The following is a 24,991-nucleotide window of genomic DNA, read 5'->3' as shown; positions in this document are numbered from 1 at the left end:
GTTGCCTTTCCTGAGCTTCTATCTTCAGGCTCTCATTAAATTGTGGTTAAATGGAACAACTGCATTTGGCGTACTAGTTGGTTTGGGGCCTACTATCGGTGTCTGCCACTCCTTGCTGTTCTCCTGGTTTCCTGTCCTGAAATTCCATTTTCAGGCTCTCGTTAAGTAGTTGTTAATGTTAGACTGCATTTGGCCTACTAGTTGGGTTGGGGCCTACTATCGGTGTCTGCCACTCCTTGCTGTTCTCCTCCACTGAACAAAGCTGTGCCGCCTGTTTACTACGGTTGCCAATTTTGAACTGCATTTCGACTACTTACTGATTTGGCCCTACTCTCTGTGTCAGCCTCTCATTCCAGTTGTCCTCCACTGCAATGCCCCCTGGTTATTCCTGTGTTACCAATTTTGAACTGCATTTAGCCCACTTTATTCTTTGGGCCTATATCTGTGTTTCCACTTCATCGTGCCCATTGCCCAGCCAGTGATAGATGAGTCTGCTGGTACATTGACCCATAACGCAACATTCCCCATGCATGCTACACAACAACATTGTGACCCTGCTGAAAGTCAGGTTGCTCTTCCCGCATACCATACCACCTTACACGGGGACAAAGAGGAAGGTGCAGATGAAAGTGCAGGTTCCTTCATCAGGTGGGGGGAGGAATACTAGTTGGCGACGTCACTGGCACAGGGCCTCTCATAGTACGCAAAAGTGTTGCTGCCGGTGGGAGGCGCCCCCGCCGTGCAAACACACCGCTGTACTTTGAGGGGCCCTGTGCCAGTGCCAATGCCAACAAGTGGGCCCCCCCTGCTTGCTCAGGATCACAGCACTTGCAAAGTTGAAATACTTACCTCTCCCTGCTCCACTGCCGTGACGTGGTCCAGATTTCCTGGGCCCACTAATTACTTGAACCAGCCCTACCCCACACAACTTTAGCCAAATGACCCCCAATTTCAAATGCCTTCCAATTATTATAAGGTAAATTACGCTTGACAAGCTTCATTAAGAAGAATGGATGGTTTTGACATTAAAATGGGCACTCTAGGTGTTTTCCTGGCCCCCACTCACTGCCGACTATGCTGCCCCATTGACTTGCATTGGGTTTCGTGTTTCGGTCGATCCCGACTTTACGTCATAATCGGCCGATTTCACTCGACCCGACTTTTGAGATAGTCGGGTTTCGCGAAACCCGGCTCGACTCTAAAAAGGTCAAGGTCGCTCAACTCTACTAAACACAACTAAAAGCGGCTGTGGATTGCGCCTAACAACTACCTAGGCAACTCGGCACAGCCTAAGAAACTAGCTAGCCTGAAGATAGAAAAATAGGCCTGACTTGCCCCAGAGAAATTCCCCAAAGGAATAGGCAGCCCCCCACATATAATGACTGTGAGTAAGATGAAAAGACAAAACGTAGGGATGAAATAGATTCAGCAAAGTGGGGCCCGATATTCTAGGACAGAGCGAGGACAGTAAAGCGAACTTTGCAGTCTACAAAAAACCCTAAAGCAAAACCACGCAAAGGGGGCAAAAAAAAACCACCGTGCCGAACTAACGGCACGGCGGTACACCCTTTGCGTCTCAGAGCTTCCAGCAAAACAAAAGACAAGCTGGACAGAAAAAAAGCAACAAAAAAGCAAAAAGCACTTAGCTCTACAGAGCAGCAGGTCACAGGAACACTCAGGAGAAGCTCAGATCCAACACTGAAACATTGACAAGGAGCAAGGATAGCAGCATCAGGCGGAGTTAAGTAATGAAGCAGTTAACGAGCTCACCAGAACACCTGAGGGAGGAAGCTCAGAAGCTGCAGTACCACTTGTGACCACAGGAGTGAATTCAGCCACAGAATTCACAACACATAAGGCAGGGGCACAAGTGCTGGCTAGGCACAAGTGCTGGCTAGGCATAAGGCAGAGGCACAAGTGCTGGCTAGGCATAAGGCAGGGGCACAAGTGCTGGCTAGGCATAAGGCAGGGGCACAAGTGCTGGCAAGGCATAAGGCAGGGGCACAAGTGCTGGCAAGGCATAAGGCAGGGGCACAAGTGCTGGCAAGGCATAAGGCAGGGGCACAAGTGCTGGCTAGGCATAAGGCAGGGGCACAAGTGCTGGCTAGGCATAAGGCAGGGGCACAAGTGCTGGCTAGGCATAAGGCAGGGGCACAAGTGCTGGCTAGGCATAAGGCAGGGGCACAAGTGCTGGCAAGGCATAAGGCAGGGGCACAAGTGCTGGCAAGGCATAAGGCAGGGGCACAAGTGCTGGCAAGGCATAAGGCAGGGGCACAAGTGCTGGCTAGGCATAAGGCAGGGGCACAAGTGCTGGCTAGGCATAAGGCAGGGGCACAAGTGCTGGCTAGGCATAAGGCAGGGGCACAAGTGCTGGCTAGGCATAAGGCAGGGGCACAAGTGCTGGCTAGGCATAAGGCAGGGGCACAAGTGCTGGCTAGGCACAAGGCAGGGGCACAAGTGCTGGCTAGGCACAAGGCAGGGGCACAAGTGCTGGCTAGGCACAAGGCAGGGGCACAAGTGCTGGCTAGGCACAAGGCAGGGGCACAAGTGCTGGCTAGGCACAAGGCAGGGGCACAAGTGCTGGCTAGGCACAAGGCAGGGGCACAAGTGCTGGCTAGGCACAAGGCAGGGGCACAAGTGCTGGCTAGGCACAAGGCAGGGGCACAAGTGCTGGCTAGGCATAAGGCAGGGGCACAAGTGCTGGCTAGGCATAAGGCAGGGGCACAAGTGCTGGCTAGGCATAAGGCAGGGGCACAAGTGCTGGCTAGGCATAAGGCAGGGGCACAAGTGCTGGCTAGGCATCAGGCAGGGGCACAAGTGCTGGCTAGGCAGGCAGGGGCACAAGTGCAGGCTAGGCATAAGGCAGGGGCACAAGTGCAGGCTAGGCATAAGGCAGGGGCACAAGTGTAGGCTAGGCATAAGGCAGGTGCACAAGTGCTGGCTAGGCATAAGGCAGGGGCACAAGTGCTAGCTAGGCATAAGGCAGGTGCACAAGTGCTGGCTAGGCATAAGGCAGGGGCACAAGTGCTGGCTAGGCATAAGGCAGGGTGTTGTGAATTCTGTGGCTGAATTCACTCCTGTGGTCACAAGTGGTACAGCAGCTTCTGAGCTTCCTTCCTCAGGTGTTCTGGTGAGCTCATTAGCTGCTTCGTTACTTAACTCCACCTGATGCTGCTATCCTTGCTCCTAGTTAATGTTCCAGTGTTGGATCTGAGCTTCTCCTGATTGTTCCTGTGACCTGCTGCTCTGTATAGCTAAGTGCTTTTTTTGCTATTTTGTTGCCTTTTTTCTGTCCAGCTTGTCTTTTGTTTTGCTGGAAGCTCTGAGACGCAAAGGGTGTACCGCCGTGCCGTTAGTCCGGCACGGTGGGTCTTTTTTGCCCCCTTTGCGTGGGTTATGCTTTAGGGTTTTTTGTAGACTGCAAAGTTCGCTTTACTGTCCTCGCTCTGTCTAAGAATATCGGGCCCCACTTTGCTGAATCTATTTCATCCCTACGTTTTGTCTTTTCATCTTACTCACAGTCATTATATGTGGGGGGCTGCCTTTTCCTTTGGGGTATTTCTCTGGGGGCAAGTCAGGCCTATTTTTCTATCTTCAGGCTAGCTAGTTTCTTAGGCTGTGCCGAGTTGCATAGGTAGTGGTTAGGCGCAATCCACAGCCACTTTTAGTTGTGTTTAGGATAGGATCAGGTGTGCAGTCTACAGAGTTTCCACGTCTCAGAGCTCGTTCTTTTGTTTTTGGGTATTTGTCAGATCACTGTGTGCGCTCTGATCGCTAGGCACACTGTGTCTCTGGATTGCCTTCATTACACCTTTCATTAGCAGACATAACAGTACTAGGAGCCAACTAATGATTCTCAATAGAGGGAAAGAAAAAGTTCTGACATCATTTTTTTTTCTTCTCTGCTCTGTGTTCACTTTTTTTTTTTTTTTTCCCCTAGACATTTGGGTGTTTCTGGACACAGGTGTGGACATGGATTTTCAGGGTCTGTGCTCTTCAATGGATAATCTCGTTATAAATGTACAAAAGATTCAAGATACTATTGATCAGAAATCTATGTTAGAACCAAGAATTCCTATTCCTGATTTGTTTTTTGGAGATAGAACTAAGTTTCCAAGTTTCAAAAATAATTGTAAGCTATTTCTGGCCTTGAAACCTCATTCTTCTGGTAATCCTATTCAACAGGTTTTGATTATTATTTCATTTTTGCGCGGCGACCCTCAAGACTGGGCATTTTCTCTTGCGCCAGGAGACCCTGCATTGAGTAGTGTCGATGCGTTTTTCCTGGCACTCGGATTACTGTACGATGAGCCTAATTCAGTGGATCAGGCTGAGAAAAATTTGCTGGCTTTGTGCCAGGGTCAGGATGATATAGAAGTATATTGTCAGAAATTTAGGAAATGGTCAGTACTCACTCAGTGGAATGAATCTGCGCTGGCAGCTTTGTTCAGAAAGGGTCTCTCTGAGGCTCTTAAGGATGTCATGGTGGGATTTCCTATGCCTGCTGGTTTGAATGAGTCTTTGTCTTTAGCCATTCAGATCGGTAGACGCTTGCGCAAGCGTAAATCTGTGCACCATTTGGCGGTATTGCCTGAGGTTAAACTTGAGCCTATGCAGTGCGATAGGACTATGACCAGAGTGGAACGGCAGGAATACAGACGTCTGAATGGGCTATGTTTCTACTGTGGTGATTCCACTCATGCTATTTCTGATTGTCCTAAACGCACTAAGCGGTCCGCTAGGTCTGCCGTCATTGGTACTGTACAGTCCAAATTCCTTCTGTCCATTACCTTGATATGCTCTTTGTCGTCGTTTTCTGTCATGGCGTTTGTGGATTCAGGCGCTGCCCTAAATCTGATGGATTTGGATTATGCTAAACGTTGTGGGTTTTTCTTGGAGCCTTTGCGGTGTCCTATTCCATTGAGAGGAATTGATGCTACACCTTTGGCCAAGAATAAACCTCAGTACTGGGCCCAGCTGACCATGTGCATGGCTCCTGCACATCAGGAAGTTATTCGCTTTCTGGTGTTGCATAATCTGCATGATGTGGTCGTGTTGGGGTTGCCATGGCTACAAACCCATAATCCAGTATTGGATTGGAATTCCATGTCGGTATCCAGCTGGGGTTGTCAGGGGGTACATGGTGATGTTCCATTTTTGTCGATTTCGTCATCCACCCCTTCTGAGGTCCCAGAGTTCTTGTCTGATTATCAGGATGTATTTGAAGAGCCCAAGTCCGATGCCCTACCTCCGCAAAGGGATTGTGATTGTGCTATCAATTTGATTCCTGGTAGTAAATTCCCTAAAGGTCGATTATTTAATTTATCCGTGCCCGAACACGCCGCTATGCGCAGTTATGTGAAGGAATCCCTAGAGAAGGGACATATTCGCCCATCGTCATCACCACTGGGAGCAGGGTTCTTCTTTGTAGCTAAGAAGGATGGTTCGCTGAGACCGTGTATTGATTACCGCCTTCTTAATAAGATCACTGTTAAATTTCAGTATCCCTTGCCATTGTTATCTGACTTGTTTGCTCGGATTAAGGGGGCTAGTTGGTTCACTAAAGGCCCCTTCACATTTAGCGACGCTGCAGCGATACCGACAACGATCCGAATCGCTGCAGCGTCGCTGTTTGGTCGCTGGAGAGCTGTCACACAGACCGCTCTCCAGCGACCAACGATGCCGGTAACCAGGGTAAACATCGGGTAACTAAGCGCAGGGCCGCGCTTAGTAACCCGATGTTTACCCTGGTTACCATGCTAAAAGTAAAAAAAAACAAACAGTACATACTTACCTACAGCCGTCTGTCCTCCAGCACTGCGCTCTGCTTCTCTGCTCTCCTCCTGTACTGTCTGGGAGCCGGAAAGCAGAGCGGTGACGTCACCGCTCTGCTTTCCGGCTCACAGACAGTACAGGAGGAGTGCAGAGCGCAGCGCTGGAGGACAGACAGCTGTAGGTAAGTATGTACTGTTTGTTTTTTTTTACTTTTAGCATGGTAACCAGGGTAAACATCGGGTTACTAAGCGCGGCCCTGCGCTTAGTTACCCGATGTTTACCCTGGTTACCAGTGAAGACATCGCTGGATCGGTGTCACACACGCCGATCCAGCGATGTCTCCAGGGAGTCCAGCGACGAAATAAAGTTCTGGACTTTATTCAGCGACCAACGATCTCCCAGCAGGGGCCTGATCATTGGTCGCTGTCACACATAACGATTTCATTAACGATATCGTTGCTACGTCACAAATAGCAACGATATCGTTAACAATATCGTTATGTGTGAAGGTACCTTAAGATAGATCTTCGTGGTGCGTATAATCTAGTGAGAATCAGGCAAGGAGATGAATGGAAAACTGCATTCAATACGCCCTAGGGTCATTTTGAGTATCTAGTGATGCCGTTCGGACTTGCCAATGCTCCGTCAGTGTTTCAATCCTTTATGCATGACATCTTCCGTGAGTACCTGGATAAATTCCTGATTGTTTACTTGGATGACATTTTGATCTTCTCAGATGATTGGGAGTCTCATGTGAAGCAGGTCAGAATGGTTTTTCAGGTCCTGCGTGCTAACTCTTTGTTTGTGAAGGGATCAAAGTGTCTCTTCGGTGTGCAGAAAGTTTCATTTTTGGGATTCATCTTTTCCCCTTCTACTATCGAGATGGATCCAGTTAAGGTCCAAGTCATCCAGGATTGGATTCAGCCGACATCTCTGAAAAGTCTGCAAAAGTTCCTGGGCTTTGCTAATTTTTATCGTCGCTTCATCTGTAATTTTTCTAGCATTGCCAAACCATTGACCGATTTGACCAAGAAGGGTGCTGATTTGGTCAATTGGTCTTCTGCTGCTGTGGAAGCTTTTCAGGAGTTGAAGCGTCGTTTTTGTTCTGCCCCTGTGTTGTGTCAGCCAGATGTTTCTCTTCCGTTCCAGGTCGAGGTTGATGCTTCTGAGATTGGAGCAGGGGCGGTTTTGTCACAGAGAGGTTCTGATTGCTCAGTGATGAAACCATGTGCTTTCTTTTCCAGGAAGTTTTCGCCCGCTGAGCGTAATTATGATGTGGGCAACCGAGAGTTGCTGGCCATGAAGTGGGCATTCGAGGAGTGGCGTCATTGGCTTGAAGGAGCTAAGCATCGCGTGGTGGTATTGACTGATCATAAGAACTTGACTTATCTCGAGTCTGCCAAGCGCTTGAATCCTAGACAGGCCCGTTGTTCGTTATTTTTTGCCCGCTTCGACTTTGTGATTTCGTACCTTCCGGGCTCTAAAAATGTGAAGGCGGATGCTCTGTCTAGGAGTTTTGTGCCCGACTCTCCGGGTTTATCTGAGCCAGCGGGTATCCTCAAGGAAGGAGTCATTGTGTCCGCCATCTCCCCTGATTTGCGGCGGGTGCTGCAAAAATTTCAGGCGAATAAACCTGATCGTTGTCCAGCGGAGAAACTGTTCGTCCCTGATAGGTGGACTAATAAACTTATCTCTGAACTTCATTGTTCGGTGTTGGCTGGTCATCCTGGAATCTTTGGTACCAGAGAGTTAGTGGCTAGATCCTTCTGGTGGCCATCTCTGTCACGGGATGTACGTACTTTTGTGCAGTCCTGTGGGATTTGTGCTAGGGCTAAGCCCTCCTGTTCTCGTGCCAGTGGGTTGCTTTTGCCCTTGCCGGTCCCAAAGAGGCCTTGGACACATATTTCGATGGATTTCATTTCTGACCTTCCCGTTTCTCAAAAGATGTCAGTCATTTGGGTGGTCTGTGATCGCTTTTCTAAAATGGTCCATCTGGTGCCCTTGGCTAAATTGCCTTCCTCCTCTGATTTGGTACCTTTGTTCTTTCAGCATGTGGTTCGGTTGCATGGCATTCCTGAGAATATTGTTTCTGACAGAGGTTCCCAGTTTGTTTCAAGGTTCTGGCGAGCCTTTTGTGGTAGGATGGGCATTGACCTATCCTTTTCCTCGGCTTTCCATCCTCAGACTAATGGCCAGACCGAACGAACCAATCAGACCTTGGAAACATATCTGAGATGTTTTGTTTCTGCAGACCAGGATGATTGGGTGTCCTTTTTGCCGTTGGCTGAGTTCGCCCTTAATAATCGGGCCAGCTCGGCTACCTTGGTTTCTCCATTTTTCTGCAATTCTGGGTTCCATCCTCGTTTCTCTTCAGGACAGGTTGAGTCTTCGGACTGTCCTGGTGTGGATTCTGTGGTGGATAGGTTGCAGCAGATCTGGACTCAGGTAGTGGACAATTTGACCTTGTCCCAGGAGAAGGCTCAACTTTTCGCTAATCGCAGACGCCGTGTGGGTCCCCGACTTCGTGTTGGGGATCTGGTTTGGTTATCTTCTCGTCATATTCCTATGAAGGTTTCCTCTCCTAAATTTAAACCTCGTTTTATTGGTCCGTATAGGATTTCTGAGGTTCTCAATCCTGTGTCTTTTCGTCTGACCGTCCCAGACTCCTTTTCCATACATAATGTATTCCATAGGTCATTGTTGCGGAGATACGTGGCACCTATGGTTCCATCTGTTGAGCCTCCTGCCCCGGTTTTGGTGGAGGGGGAATTGGAGTATATTGTGGAGAAGATTTTGGATTCTCGTGTTTCTAGACGGAAACTCCAGTATCTGGTTAAATGGAAGGGTTATGCTCAGGAAGATAATTCCTGGGTTTTTGCCTCTGATGTTCATGCTCCCGATCTTGTTCGTGCCTTTCATGCGGCTCATCCTGGTAGGCCTGGGGGCTCTGGTGAGGGTTCGGTGACCCCTCCTCAAGGGGGGGGTACTGTTGTGAATTCTGTGGCTGAATTCACTCCTGTGGTCACAAGTGGTACTGCCAACACTGAAACATTGACAAGGAGCAAGGATAGCAGCATCAGGCGGAGTTAAGTAATGAAGCAGTTAACGAGCTCACCAGAACACCTGAGGGAGGAAGCTCAGAAGCTGCAGTACCACTTGTGACCACAGGAGTGAATTCAGCCACAGAATTCACAACACATAAGGCAGGGGCACAAGTGCTGGCTAGGCACAAGTGCTGGCTAGGCATAAGGCAGAGGCACAAGTGCTGGCTAGGCATAAGGCAGGGGCACAAGTGCTGGCTAGGCATAAGGCAGGGGCACAAGTGCTGGCAAGGCATAAGGCAGGGGCACAAGTGCTGGCAAGGCATAAGGCAGGGGCACAAGTGCTGGCAAGGCATAAGGCAGGGGCACAAGTGCTGGCAAGGCATAAGGCAGGGGCACAAGTGCTGGCTAGGCATAAGGCAGGGGCACAAGTGCTGGCTAGGCATAAGGCAGGGGCACAAGTGCTGGCTAGGCATAAGGCAGGGGCACAAGTGCTGGCTAGGCATAAGGCAGGGGCACAAGTGCTGGCTAGGCATAAGGCAGGGGCACAAGTGCTGGCTAGGCACAAGGCAGGGGCACAAGTGCTGGCTAGGCACAAGGCAGGGGCACAAGTGCTGGCTAGGCACAAGGCAGGGGCACAAGTGCTGGCTAGGCACAAGGCAGGGGCACAAGTGCTGGCTAGGCACAAGGCAGGGGCACAAGTGCTGGCTAGGCACAAGGCAGGGGCACAAGTGCTGGCTAGGCACAAGGCAGGGGCACAAGTGCTGGCTAGGCACAAGGCAGGGGCACAAGTGCTGGCTAGGCATAAGGCAGGGGCACAAGTGCTGGCTAGGCATAAGGCAGGGGCACAAGTGCTGGCTAGGCATAAGGCAGGGGCACAAGTGCTGGCTAGGCATAAGGCAGGGGCACAAGTGCTGGCTAGGCATCAGGCAGGGGCACAAGTGCTGGCTAGGCAGGCAGGGGCACAAGTGCAGGCTAGGCATAAGGCAGGGGCACAAGTGCAGGCTAGGCATAAGGCAGGGGCACAAGTGTAGGCTAGGCATAAGGCAGGGGCACAAGTGCTGGCTAGGCATAAGGCAGGGGCACAAGTGCTAGCTAGGCATAAGGCAGGTGCACAAGTGCTGGCTAGGCATAAGGCAGGGGCACAAGTGCTGGCTAGGCATAAGGCAGGGTGTTGTGAATTCTGTGGCTGAATTCACTCCTGTGGTCACAAGTGGTACAGCAGCTTCTGAGCTTCCTTCCTCAGGTGTTCTGGTGAGCTCATTAGCTGCTTCGTTACTTAACTCCACCTGATGCTGCTATCCTTGCTCCTAGTCAATGTTCCAGTGTTGGATCTGAGCTTCTCCTGATTGTTCCTGTGACCTGCTGCTCTGTATAGCTAAGTGCTTTTTTTGCTATTTTGTTGCCTTTTTTCTGTCCAGCTTGTCTTTTGTTTTGCTGGAAGCTCTGAGACGCAAAGGGTGTACCGCCGTGCCGTTAGTCCGGCACGGTGGGTCTTTTTTGCCCCCTTTGCGTGGGTTATGCTTTAGGGTTTTTTGTAGACTGCAAAGTTCGCTTTACTGTCCTCGCTCTGTCTAAGAATATCGGGCCCCACTTTGCTGAATCTATTTCATCCCTACGTTTTGTCTTTTCATCTTACTCACAGTCATTATATGTGGGGGGCTGCCTTTTCCTTTGGGGTATTTCTCTGGGGGCAAGTCAGGCCTATTTTTCTATCTTCAGGCTAGCTAGTTTCTTAGGCTGTGCCGAGTTGCATAGGTAGTGGTTAGGCGAAATCCACAGCCACTTTTAGTTGTGTTTAGGATAGGATCAGGTGTGCAGTCTACAGAGTTTCCACGTCTCAGAGCTCGTTCTTTTGTTTTTGGGTATTTGTCAGATCACTGTGTGCGCTCTGATCGCTAGGCACACTGTGTCTCTGGATTGCCTTCATTACACCTTTCATTAGCAGACATAACAGCAGGGGCACAAGTGCTGGCTAGGCATAAGGCAGGGGCTCAAGTGCTGGCTAGGCATAAGGCAGGGGCACAAGTGTTGGCAAGGCATAAGGCAGGGGCACAAGTTCTGGCTAGGCATAAGGCAGGGGCACAAGTGCTGGCTAGGCATCAGGCAGGGGCACAAGTGCTGGCTAGGCATCAGGCAGGGGCACAAGTGCTGGCTAGGGATCAGGCAGGGGCACAAGTGCTGGCTAGGCATCAGGCAGGGGCACAAGTGCTGGTTAGGCATCAGGCAGGGCACAAGTGCTGGCTAGGCATCAGGCAGGGGCACAAGTGCTGGCTAGGCATCAGGCAGGGGCACAATTGCTGGCTAGGCAGGCAGGGGCACAAGTGCAGGCTAGGCATAAGGCAGGGGCACAAGTGCTGGCTAGGCATCAGGCAGGGGCACAAGTGCTGGCTAGGCATCAGGCAGGGGCACAAGTGCTGGCTAGGCATCAGGCAGGGGCACAAGTGCTGGCTAGGCATCAGGCAGGGGCACAAGTGCTGGCTAGGCATCAGGCAAGGGCACAAGTGCTGGCTAGGCATCAGTCAGGGGCACAAGTGCTGGCTAGGCATAAGGCAAGGGCACAAGTGCTGGCTAGGCATCAGGCAAGGGCACAAGTGCTGGCTAGGCATCAGGCAGGGGCACAAGTGCTGGCTAGGCATCAGGCAGGGCACAAGTGCTGGCTAGGCATAAGGCAGGGGCACAAGTGCTGGCTAGGCACAAGTGCTGGCTAGGCATAAGGCAGGGGCACAAGTGCTGGCTAGGCAGGCAGGGGCACAAGTGCGGGCCAGGCATAAGGCAGGGGCACAAGTGCGGGCTAGGCATAAGGCAGGGGCACAAGTGCTGGCTAGGAATCAGGCAGGGGCACAAGTGCTGGCTAGGCATCAGGCAGGGGCACAAGTGCTGGCTAGGCATCAGGCAGGGGCACAAGTGCTGGCTAGGCATCAGGCAAGGGCACAAGTGCTGGCTAGGCATCAGGCAGGGGCACAAGTGCTGGCTAGGCATAAGGCAAGGGCACAAGTGCTGGCTAGGCATCAGGCAAGGGCACAAGTGCTGGCTACGCATCAGGCAGGGGCACAAGTGCTGGCTAGGCATCAGGCAGGGCACAAGTGCTGGCTAGGCATAAGGCAGGGGCACAAGTGCTGGCTAGGCACAAGTGCTGGCTAGGCATAAGGCAGGGGCGGCATAAGGCAGGGGCACAAGTGCTGGCTAGGCATAAGGCAGGGGCACAAGTGCTGGCAAGGCATAAAGCAGGGGCACAAGTGCTGGCTAGGCATAAGGCAGGGGCACAAGTGCAGGCTAGGCATAAGGCAGGGGCACAAGTGCTGGCTAGGCACAAGTGCTGGCTAGGCATAAGGCAGGGGCGGCATAAGGCAGGGGCACAAGTGCTGGCTAGGCATAAGGCAGGGGCACAAGTGCTGGCAAGGCATAAAGCAGGGGCACAAGTGCTGGCTAGGCATAAGGCAGGGGCACAAGTGCAGGCTAGGGATAAGGCAGGGGCACAATTGCTGTCTAGGCATAAGGCAGGGGCACAAGTGCTAACTAGGCATAAGGCAGGGCACAAGTGCTGGCTAGGCATAAGGCAGGGGCACAAGTGCTGGCTAGGCATAAGGCAGGGGCACAAGTGCTGGCTAAGCATAAGGCAGGGGCACAAGTGCTGGCTAGGCATAAGGCAGGGGCACAAGTGCTGGCTAGGCATAAGGCAGGGGCACAAGTGCTGGCTAGGCATAAGTCAGGGGCACAAGTGCTGGCTAGGCATAAGGCAGGGGCACAAGTGCTGGCTAGGCATAAGGCAGGGGCACAAGTGCTGGCTAGGCAAAAGGCAGGGGCACAAGTGCTGGCTAGGCATAAGGCAGGGGCACAAGTGCTGGCTAGGCATAAGGCAGGGGCACAAGTGCTGGCTAGGCATAAGGCAGGGGCACAAGTGCTGGCTAGGCATAAGGCAGGGGCACAAGTGCTGGCTAGGCATAAGGCAGGGGCACAAGTGCTGGCTAGGCATAAGGCAGGGGCACAAGTGCTGGCTGGGCATAAGTCAGGGGCACAAGTGCTGGCTAGGCATAAGGCAGGGGCACAAGTGCTGGCTAGGCAAAAGGCAGGGGCACAAGTGCTGGCTAGGCATAAGGCAGGGGCACAAGTGCTGGCTAGGCATAAGGCAGGGGCACAAGTGCTGGCTAGGCATAAGGCAGGGGCACAAGTGCTGGCTAGGCAAAAGGCAGGGGCACAAGTGCTGGCTAGGCAAAAGGCAGGGGCACAAGTGCTGACTAGGCATAAGGCAGGGGCACAAGTGCTGGCTAGGCATAAGGCAGGGGCACAAGTGCTGGCTAGGCATAAGGCAGGGGCACAAGTGATGGCTACACATAAGGCATACGGCTAACTCTTTGCACTCTTTGCATAAAGGGATAGGCACCCTTAGGGGTGAAGAGCTAGCTTTCACCCCTCTACTCTGTACTTTGTTGTACAGTGCGGAGCTACTCCATAACCCCCATGCTCCAAGCGACCAGGTACATCTTGTCTGTCCTCCGTAAATGGGTAATGCCTTCGTGCCCATTTACAGTCGTGAATGTGCATTCAGACGGAACAAGAGCGAAGAGCGTAAAGCCTGCCCTGTGTGCATAACCAACATGAAGCTAAAGACAAAAAAACAATAATGCAAGGGGCTCAAAAGTGCTGGCTAGGCATAAGGCAGGGGCACAAGTGCTGGCTAGGCATAAGGCAGGGGCACAAGTGCAGGCTATGCATAAGGCAGGGGCACAAGTGCAGGCTAGGCATAAGGCAGGGGCACAAGTGCAGGCTAGGCATAAGGCAAGGGCACAAGTGCAGGCTATGCATAAGGCAGGGGCATAAGTGCAGGCTAGGCATAAGGCAGGGGCACAAGTGCAGGCTAGGCATAAGGCAGGGGCACAAGTGCAGGCTAGGCATAAGGCAGGGGCACAAGTGCAGGCTAGGCATAAGGCAGGGGCACAAGTGCAGGCTAGGCATAAGGCAGGGGCACAAGTGCAGGCTAGGCATAAGGCAGGGGCACAAGTGCAGGCTAGGCATAAGGCAGGGGCACAAGTGCTGGCTAGGCACAAGGCAGGGGCACACGTGCTGGCTAGGCATAAGGCAGGGGCACACGTGCTGGCTAGGCATAAGGCAGGGGCACACGTGCTGGCTAGGCATAAGGAAGGGGGCACACGTGCTGGCTAGGCATAAGGCAGGGGCACACGTGCTGGCTAGGCATAAGGCAGGGGCACAAGTGCTGGCTAGGCATAAGGCAGGGGCACAAGTGCTGGCTAGGCATAAGGCAGGGGCACAAGTGCTGGCTAGGCATAAGTCAGGGGCACAAGTGCTGGCTAGGCATAAGGCAGGGGCACAAGTGCTGGCTAAGCACAAGTGCTGGCTAGGCATAAGGCAGGGGCACAAGTGCTGGCTAGGCATAAGGCAGGGGCACAAGTGCTGGCTAGGCATAAGGCAGGGGCACAAGTGCTGGCAAGGCATAAGGCAGGGGCACAAGTGCTGGCAAGGCATAAGGCAGGGGCACAAGTGCTGGCAAGGCATAAGGCAGTGGCACAAGTGCTGGCAAGGCATAAGGCAGGGGCACAAGTGCTGGCAAGGCATAAGGCAGGGGCACAAGTGCTGGCTAGGCATAAGGCAGGGGCACAAGTGCTGACTAGGCATAAGGCAGGGGCACAAGTGCTGGCTAGGCATAAGGCAGGGGCACAAGTGCTGGCTAGGCATAAGGCAGGGGCACAAGTGCTGGCTAGGCACAAGGCAGGGACACAAGTGCTGGCTAGGCACAAGGCAGGGGCACAAGTGCTGGCTAGGCACAAGGCAGGGGCACAAGTGCTGGCTAGGCACAAGGCAGGGGCACAAGTGCTGGCTAGGCACAAGGCAGGGGCACAAGTGCTGGCTAGGCACAAGGCAGGGGCACAAGTGCTGGCTAGGCACAAGGCAGGGGCACAAGTGCTGGCTAGGCACAAGGCAGGAGCACAAGTGCTGGCTAGGCACAAGGTAGGGGCACAAGTGCTGGCTAGGCACAAGGTAGGGGCACAAGTGCTGGCTAGGCATAAGGCAGGGGCACAAGTGCTGGCTAGGCATAAGGCAGGGGCACAAGTGCTGGCTAGGCATAAGGCAGGGGCACAAGTGCTGGCTAGGCATAAGGCAGGGGCACAAGTGCTGGCTAGGCATAAGGCAGGGGCACAAGTGCTGGCTAGGCATAAGGCAGGGGCACAAGTGCTGGCTAGGCACAAGGCAGGGGCACAAGTGCTGGCTAGGCACAAGGCAGGGGCACAAGTGCTGGCTAGGCACAAGGCAGGGGCACAAGTGCTGGCTAGGCACAAGGCAGGGGCACAAGTGCTGGCTAGGCACAAGGCAGGGGCACAAGTGCTGGCTAGGCATAAGGCAGGGGCACAAGTGCTGGCTAGGCATAAGGCAGGGGCACAAGTGCTGGCTAGGCATAAGGCAGGGGCACAAGTGCTGGCTAGGCATAAGGCAGGGGCACAAGTGCTGGCTAGGCATAAGGCAGGGGCACAAGTGCTGGCTAGGCATAAGGCAGGGGCACAAGTGCTGGCTAGGCATAAGGCAGGGGCACAAGTGCTGGCTAGGCACAAGGCAGGGACACAAGTGCTGGCTAGGCACAAGGCAGGGGCACAAGTGCTGGCTAGGCACAAGGCAGGGGCACAAGTGCTGGCTAGGCACAAGGCAGGGGCACAAGTGCTGGCTAGGCACAAGGCAGGGGCACAAGTGCTGGCTAGGCACAAGGCAGGGGCACAAGTGCTGGCTAGGCACAAGGCAGGGGCACAAGTGCTGGCTAGGCACAAGGCAGGAGCACAAGTGCTGGCTAGGCACAAGGTAGGGGCACAAGTGCTGGCTAGGCACAAGGTAGGGGCACAAGTGCTGGCTAGGCATAAGGCAGGGGCACAAGTGCTGGCTAGGCATAAGGCAGGGGCACAAGTGCTGGCTAGGCATAAGGCAGGGGCACAAGTGCTGGCTAGGCACAAGGCAGGGGCACAAGTGCTGGCTAGGCACAAGGCAGGGGCACAAGTGCTGGCTAGGCACAAGGCAGGGGCACAAGTGCTGGCTAGGCACAAGGCAGGGGCACAAGTGCTGGCTAGGCACAAGGCAGGGGCACAAGTGCTGGCTAGGCACAAGGCAGGGGCACAAGTGCTGGCTAGGCATAAGGCAGGGGCACAAGTGCTGGCTAGGCATAAGGCAGGGGCACAAGTGCTGGCTAGGCATAAGGCAGGGGCTCAAGTGCTGGCTAGGCATAAGGCATGGGCACAAGTGCTGGCTAGGCATAAGGCAGGGGCACAAGTGCTGGCTAGGCATAAGGCAGGGGCACAAGTGCTGGCTAGGCATAAGGCAGGGGCAAAAAGTGCTGGCTAGGCATAAGTCAGGGGCACAAGTGCTGGCTAGGCATAAGGCAGGGGCACAAGTGCTGGCTAGGCATAAGGCAGGGGCACAAGTGCTGGCTAGGCATAAGGCAGGGGCACAAGTGCTGGCTAGGCATAAGGCAGGGGCACAAGTGCTGGCTAGGCATAAGGCAGGGGCACAAGTGCTGGCTAGGCATAAGGCAGGGGCACAAGTGATGGCTACACATAAGGCATACGGCTAACTCTTTGCACTCTTTGCATAAAGGGATAGGCACCCTTAGGGGTGAAGAGCTAGCTTTCACCCCTCTACTCTGTACTTTGTTGTACAGTGCGGAGCCACTCCATAACCCCCATGCTCCAAGCGACCAGGCACATCTTGTCTGTCCTCCGTAAATGGGTAATGCCTTCGTCCCCAATTACAGTCGTGCATGTGCATTCAGACGGGACAAGAGAGAAGAGCGTAAAGCCTGCCCTGTGTGCATAACCAACATGAAGCTAAAGACAAAAAAACAATAATGCAAGGGGCTCAAAAGTGCTGGCTAGGCATAAGGCAGGGGCACAAGTGCTGGCTAGGCATAAGGCAGGGGCACAAGTGCTGGCTAGGCATAAGGCAGGGGCACAAGTGCTGGCTAGGCATAAGGCAGGGGCACAAGTGCTGGCAAGGCATAAGGCAGGGGCACAAGTGCTGGCTAGGCATAAGGCAGGGGCACAAGTGCTGGCTAGGCATAAGGCAGGGGCACAAGTGCTGGCTAGGCATAAGGCAGGGGCACAAGTGCTGGCTAGGCATAAGGCAGGGGCACAAGTGCTGGCTAGGCATAAGGCAGGGGCACAAGTGCTGGCTAGGCATCAGGCAGGGCACACGTGCTGGCTAGGCATCAGGCAGGGGCACAAGTGCTGGCTAGGCATCAGGCAGGGGCACAAGTGCTGGCTAGGCAGGCAGGGGCACAAGTGCAGGCTAGGCATAAGGCAGGGGCACAAGTGCAGGCTAGGCATAAGGCAAGGGCACAAGTGCAGGCTATGCATAAGGCAGGGGCATAAGTGCAGGCTAGGCATAAGGCAGGGGCACAAGTGCAGGCTAGGCATAAGTCAGGGGCACAAGTGCAGGCTAGGCATAAGGCAGGGGCACAAGTGCAGGCTAGGCATAAGGCAGGGGCACAAGTGCAGGCTAGGCATAAGGCAGGGGCACAAGTGCAGGCTACACATAAGGCAGGGGCACAAGTGCAGGCTAGGCATAAGGCAGGGGCACAAGTGCTGGCTAGGCACAAGGCAGGGGCACACGTGCTGGCTAGGCATAAGGCAGGGGCACACGTGCTGGCTAGGCATAAGGCAGGGGCACACGTGCTGGCTAGGCATAAGGAAGGGGGCACACGTGCTGGCTAGGCATAAGGCAGGGGCACACGTGCTGGCTAGGCATAAGGCAGGGGCACAAGTGCTGGCTAGGCATAAGGCAGGGGCACATGTGCTGGCTAGGCATAAGGCAGGGGCACACGTGCTGGCTAGGCATAAGGCAGGGGCACAAGTGCTGGCTAGGCATAAGGCAGGGGCACAAGTGCTGGCTAAGCACAAGTGCTGGCTAGGCATAAGGCAGGGGCACACGTGCTGGCTAGGCATAAGGCAGGGGCACAAGTGCTGGCTAGGCATCAGGCAGGGGCACATGTGCTGGCTAGGCATAAGGCAGGGGCACACGTGCTGGCTAGGCATAAGGCAGGGGCACAAGTGCTGGCTAGGCATAAGGCAGGGGCACAAGTGCTGGCTAAGCACAAGTGCTGGCTAGGCACAAGGCAGGGGCACACGTGCTGGCTAGGCATAAGGCAGGGGCACACGTGCTGGCTAGGCATAAGGCAGGGGCACACGTGCTGGCTAGGCATAAGGAAGGGGGCACACGTGCTGGCTAGGCATAAGGCAGGGGCACACGTGCTGGCTAGGCATAAGGCAGGGGCACAAGTGCTGGCTAGGCATAAGGCAGGGGCACAAGTGCTGGCTAGGCATAAGGCAGGGGCAAAAAGTGCTGGCTAGGCATAAGTCAGGGGCACAAGTGCTGGCTAGGCATAAGGCAGGGGCACAAGTGCTGGCTAGGCATAAGGCAGGGGCACAAGTGCTGGCTAGGCATAAGGCAGGGGCACAAGTGCTGGCTAGGCATAAGGCAGGGGCACAAGTGCTGGCTAGGCATAAGGCAGGGGCACAAGTGCTGGCTAGGCATAAGGCAGGGGCACAAGTGATGGCTACACATAAGGCATACGGCTAACTCTTTGCACTCTTTGCATAAAGGGATAGGCACCCTTAGGGGTGAAGAGCTAGCTTTCACCCCTCTACTCTGTACTTTGTTGTACAGTGCGGAGCCACTCCATAACCCCCATGCTCCAAGCGACCAGGCACATCTTGTCTGTCCTCCGTAAATGGGTAATGCCTTCGTCCCCAATTACAGTCGTGCATGTGCATTCAGACGGGACAAGAGAGAAGAGCGTAAAGCCTGCCCTGTGTGCATAACCAACATGAAGCTAAAGACAAAAAAACAATAATGCAAGGGGCTCAAAAGTGCTGGCTAGGCATAAGGCAGGGGCACAAGTGCTGGCTAGGCATAAGGCAGGGGCACAAGTGCTGGCTAGGCATAAGGCAGGGGCACAAGTGCTGGCTAGGCATAAGGCAGGGGCACAAGTGCTGGCAAGGCATAAGGCAGGGGCACAAGTGCTGGCTAGGCATAAGGCAGGGGCACAAGTGCTGGCTAGGCATAAGGCAGGGGCACAAGTGCTGGCTAGGCATAAGGCAGGGGCACAAGTGCTGGCTAGGCATAAGGCAGGGGCACAAGTGCTGGCTAGGCATAAGGCAGGGGCACAAGTGCTGGCTAGGCATCAGGCAGGGCACACGTGCTGGCTAGGCATCAGGCAGGGGCACAAGTGCTGGCTAGGCATCAGGCAGGGGCACAAGTGCTGGCTAGGCAGGCAGGGGCACAAGTGCAGGCTAGGCATAAGGCAGGGGCACAAGTGCAGGCTAGGCATAAGGCAAGGGCACAAGTGCAGGCTATGCATAAGGCAGGGGCATAAGTGCAGGCTAGGCATAAGGCAGGGGCACAAGTGCAGGCTAGGCATAAGTCAGGGGCACAAGTGCAGGCTAGGCATAAGGCAGGGGCACAAGTGCAGGCTAGGCATAAGGCAGGGGCACAAGTGCAGGCTAGGCATAAGGCAGGGGCACAAGTGCAGGCTAGGCATAAGGCAGGGGCACAAGTGCAGGCTAGGCATAAGGCAGGGGCACAAGTGCTGGCTAGGCACAAGGCAGGGGCACACGTGCTGGCTAGGCATAAGGCAGGGGCACACGTGCTGGCTAGGCATAAGGCAGGGGCACACGTGCTGGCTAGGCATAAGGAAGGGGGCACACGTGCTGGCTAGGCATAAGGCAGGGGCACACGTGCTGGCTAGGCATAAGGCAGGGGCACAAGTGCTGGCTAGGCACAAGGCAGGGGCACAAGTGCTGGCTAGGCACAAGGCAGGGGCACAAGTGCTGGCTAGGCACAAGGCAGGGGCACAAGTGCTGGCTAGGCATAAGGCAGGGGCACACGTGCTGGCTAGGCACAAGGCAGGGGCACAAGTGCTGGCTAGGCACAAGGCAGGGGCACAAGTGCTGGCTAGGCACAAGGCAGGGGCACAAGTGCTGGCTAGGCACAAGGCAGGGGCACAAGTGCTGGCTAGGCATAAGGCAGGGGCACAAGTGCTGGCTAGGCATAAGGCAGGGGCACAAGTGCTGGCTAGGCATAAGGCAGGGGCACAAGTGCTGGCTAGGCATAAGGCAGGGGCACAAGTGCTGGCTAGGCATAAGGCAGGGGCACAAGTGCTGGCTAGGCATAAGGCAGGGGCACAAGTGCTGGCTAGGCATAAGGCAGGGGCACAAGTGCTGGCTAGGCACAAGGCAGGGGCACAAGTGCTGGCTAGGCACAAGGCAGGGGCACAAGTGCTGGCTAGGCACAAGGCAGGGGCACAAGTGCTGGCTAGGCAATAGGGAGGGGCACAAGTGCTGGCTAGGCACAAGGCAGGGGCACAAGTGCTGGCTAGGCATAAGGCAGGGGCATAAGTGCAGGCTAGGCATAAGGCAGGGGCACAAGTGCAGGCTAGGCATAAGTCAGGGGCACAAGTGCAGGCTAGGCATAAGGCAGGGGCACAAGTGCAGGCTAGGCATAAGGCAGGGGCACAAGTGCAGGCTAGGCATAAGGCAGGGGCACAAGTGCAGGCTACACATAAGGCAGGGGCACAAGTGCAGGCTAGGCATAAGGCAGGGGCACAAGTGCTGGCTAGGCACAAGGCAGGGGCACACGTGCTGGCTAGGCATAAGGCAGGGGCACACGTGCTGGCTAGGCATAAGGCAGGGGCACACGTGCTGGCTAGGCATAAGGAAGGGGGCACACGTGCTGGCTAGGCATAAGGCAGGGGCACACGTGCTGGCTAGGCATAAGGCAGGGGCACAAGTGCTGGCTAGGCATAAGGCAGGGGCACATGTGCTGGCTAGGCATAAGGCAGGGGCACACGTGCTGGCTAGGCATAAGGCAGGGGCACAAGTGCTGGCTAGGCATAAGGCAGGGGCACAAGTGCTGGCTAAGCACAAGTGCTGGCTAGGCATAAGGCAGGGGCACACGTGCTGGCTAGGCATAAGGCAGGGGCACAAGTGCTGGCTAGGCATCAGGCAGGGGCACATGTGCTGGCTAGGCATAAGGCAGGGGCACACGTGCTGGCTAGGCATAAGGCAGGGGCACAAGTGCTGGCTAGGCATAAGGCAGGGGCACAAGTGCTGGCTAAGCACAAGTGCTGGCTAGGCACAAGGCAGGGGCACACGTGCTGGCTAGGCATAAGGCAGGGGCACACGTGCTGGCTAGGCATAAGGCAGGGGCACACGTGCTGGCTAGGCATAAGGAAGGGGGCACACGTGCTGGCTAGGCATAAGGCAGGGGCACACGTGCTGGCTAGGCATAAGGCAGGGGCACAAGTGCTGGCTAGGCATAAGGCAGGGGCACAAGTGCTGGCTAGGCATAAGGCAGGGGCAAAAAGTGCTGGCTAGGCATAAGTCAGGGGCACAAGTGCTGGCTAGGCATAAGGCAGGGGCACAAGTGCTGGCTAGGCATAAGGCAGGGGCACAAGTGCTGGCTAGGCATAAGGCAGGGGCACAAGTGCTGGCTAGGCATAAGGCAGGGGCACAAGTGCTGGCTAGGCATAAGGCAGGGGCACAAGTGCTGGCTAGGCATAAGGCAGGGGCACAAGTGATGGCTACACATAAGGCATACGGCTAACTCTTTGCACTCTTTGCATAAAGGGATAGGCACCCTTAGGGGTGAAGAGCTAGCTTTCACCCCTCTACTCTGTACTTTGTTGTACAGTGCGGAGCCACTCCATAACCCCCATGCTCCAAGCGACCAGGCACATCTTGTCTGTCCTCCGTAAATGGGTAATGCCTTCGTCCCCAATTACAGTCGTGCATGTGCATTCAGACGGGACAAGAGAGAAGAGCGTAAAGCCTGCCCTGTGTGCATAACCAACATGAAGCTAAAGACAAAAAAACAATAATGCAAGGGGCTCAAAAGTGCTGGCTAGGCATAAGGCAGGGGCACAAGTGCTGGCTAGGCATAAGGCAGGGGCACAAGTGCTGGCTAGGCATAAGGCAGGGGCACAAGTGCTGGCTAGGCATAAGGCAGGGGCACAAGTGCTGGCAAGGCATAAGGCAGGGGCACAAGTGCTGGCTAGGCATAAGGCAGGGGCACAAGTGCTGGCTAGGCATAAGGCAGGGGCACAAGTGCTGGCTAGGCATAAGGCAGGGGCATAAGTGCTGGCTAGGCATAAGGCAGGGGCACAAGTGCTGGCTAGGCATAAGGCAGGGGCACAAGTGCTGGCTAGGCATCAGGCAGGGCACACGTGCTGGCTAGGCATCAGGCAGGGGCACAAGTGCTGGCTAGGCATCAGGCAGGGGCACAAGTGCTGGCTAGGCAGGCAGGGGCACAAGTGCAGGCTAGGCATAAGGCAGGGGCACAAGTGCAGGCTAGGCATAAGGCAAGGGCACAAGTGCAGGCTATGCATAAGGCAGGGGCATAAGTGCAGGCTAGGCATAAGGCAGGGGCACAAGTGCAGGCTAGGCATAAGTCAGGGGCACAAGTGCAGGCTAGGCATAAGGCAGGGGCACAAGTGCAGGCTAGGCATAAGGCAGGGGCACAAGTGCAGGCTAGGCATAAGGCAGGGGCACAAGTGCAGGCTAGGCATAAGGCAGGGGCACAAGTGCAGGCTAGGCATAAGGCAGGGGCACAAGTGCTGGCTAGGCACAAGGCAGGGGCACACGTGCTGGCTAGGCATAAGGCAGGGGCACACGTGCTGGCTAGGCATAAGGCAGGGGCACACGTGCTGGCTAGGCATAAGGAAGGGGGCACACGTGCTGGCTAGGCATAAGGCAGGGGCACACGTGCTGGCTAGGCATAAGGCAGGGGCACAAGTGCTGGCTAGGCATAAGGCAGGGGCACATGTGCTGGCTAGGCATAAGGCAGGGGCACACGTGCTGGCTAGGCATAAGGCAGGGGCACAAGTGCTGGCTAGGCATAAGGCAGGGGCACAAGTGCTGGCTAAGCACAAGTGCTGGCTAGGCATAAGGCAGGGGCACAAGTGCTGGCTAGGCATAAGGCAGGGGCACAAGTGCTGGCTAGGCACAAGGCAGGGGCACAAGTGCTGGCTAGGCACAAGGCAGGAGCACAAGTGCTGGCTAGGCACAAGGTAGGGGCACAAGTGCTGGCTAGGCACAAGGTAGGGGCACAAGTGCTGGCTAGGCATAAGGCAGGGGCACAAGTGCTGGCTAGGCATAAGGCAGGGGCACAAGTGCTGGCTAGGCATAAGGCAGGGGCACAAGTGCTGGCTAGGCATAAGGCAGGGGCACAAGTGCTGGCTAGGCATAAGGCAGGGGCACAAGTGCTGGCTAGGCATAAGGCAGGGGCACAAGTGCTGGCTAGGCACAAGGCAGGGGCACAAGTGCTGGCTAGGCACAAGGCAGGGGCACAAGTGCTGGCTAGGCACAAGGCAGGGGCACAAGTGCTGGCTAGGCACAAGGCAGGGGCACAAGTGCTGGCTAGGCACAAGGCAGGGGCACAAGTGCTGGCTAGGCATAAGGCAGGGGCACAAGTGCTGGCTAGGCATAAGGCAGGGGCACAAGTGCTGGCTAGGCATAAGGCAGGGGCACAAGTGCTGGCTAGGCATAAGGCAGGGGCACAAGTGCTGGCTAGGCATAAGGCAGGGGCACAAGTGCTGGCTAGGCATAAGGCAGCTGCACAAGTGCTGGCTAGGCATAAGGCAGGGGCACAAGTGCTGGCTAGGCATAAAGCAGGAGCACAAGTGCTGGCTAGGCATAAGGCAGGGGCACAAGTGCTGGCTAGGCATAAGGCAGGGGCACAAGTGCTGGCTAGGCATAAGGCAGGGGCACAAGTGCTGGCTAGGCATAAGGCAGGGGCACAAGTGCTGGCTAGGCATAAGGCAGGGGCACAAGTGCTGGCTAGGCATGAGGCAGGGGCACAAGTGCTGGCTAGGCATAAGGCAGGGGCACAAGTGCTGGCTAGGCATAAGGCAGGGGCACAAGTGCTGGCTAGGCATAAGGCAGGGGCACAAGTGCTGGCTAGGCATAAGGCAGGGGCACAAGTGCTGGCTAGGCATAAGGCAGGGGCTCAAGTGCTGGCTAGGCATAAGGCATGGGCACAAGTGCTGGCTAGGCATAAGGCAGGGGCACAAGTGCTGGCTAGGCATAAGGCAGGGGCACAAGTGCTGGCTAGGCATAAGGCAGGGGCAAAAAGTGCTGGCTAGGCATAAGTCAGGGGCACAAGTGCTGGCTAGGCATAAGGCAGGGGCACAAGTGCTGGCTAGGCATAAGGCAGGGGCACAAGTGCTGGCTAGGCATAAGGCAGGGGCACAAGTGCTGGCTAGGCATAAGGCAGGGGCACAAGTGCTGGCTAGGCATAAGGCAGGGGCACAAGTGATGGCTACACATAAGGCATACGGCTAACTCTTTGCACTCTTTGCATAAAGGGATAGGCACCCTTAGGGGTGAAGAGCTAGCTTTCACCCCTCTACTCTGTACTTTGTTGTACAGTGCGGAGCCACTCCATAACCCCCATGCTCCAAGCGACCAGGCACATCTTGTCTGTCCTCCGTAAATGGGTAATGCCTTCGTCCCCAATTACAGTCGTGCATGTGCATTCAGACGGGACAAGAGAGAAGAGCGTAAAGCCTGCCCTGTGTGCATAACCAACATGAAGCTAAAGACAAAAAAACAATAATGCAAGGGGCACAAGTGCTGGCTAGGCATAAGGCAGGTGCACAAGTGCTGGCAAGGCATAAGGCAGGGGCACAAGTTCTGGCTAGGCATAAGGCAGGGGCACAAGTGCAGGCTAGGCATAAGGCAGGGGCACAAGTGCTGGCTAGGCATCAGGCAGGGGCACAAGTGCTGGCTAGGCATCAGGCAGGGGCACAAGTGCTGGCTAGGCATCAGGCAGGGGCACAAGTGCTGGTTAGGCATCAGGCAGGGCACAGGTGCTGGCTAGGCATCAGGCAGGGGCACAAGTGCTGGCTAGGCATCAGGCAGGGGCACAATTGCTGGCTAGGCAGGCAGGGGCACAAGTGCAGGCTTGGCATAAGGCAGGGGCACAAGTGCAGGCTAGGCATAAGGCAGGGGCACAAGTGCGGGCTAGGCATAAGGCAGGGGCACAAGTGCGGGCTAGGCATAAGGCAGGTGCACAAGTGCTGGCTAGGCATCAGGCAGGGGCAAAAGTGCTGGCTAGGCATCAGGCAGGGGCACAAGTGCTGGCTAGGCATCAGGCAGGGGCACAAGTGCTGGCTAGGCATCAGG

The sequence above is a fragment of the Ranitomeya imitator genome, chromosome 4 (genome assembly GCF_032444005.1).
Source record: "Ranitomeya imitator isolate aRanImi1 chromosome 4, aRanImi1.pri, whole genome shotgun sequence".
NCBI lineage: Eukaryota > Metazoa > Chordata > Amphibia > Anura > Dendrobatidae > Ranitomeya > Ranitomeya imitator.
The sequence above is the reverse complement of the archived record's forward strand: the minus strand, read 5'-3'. Positions refer to the sequence as shown.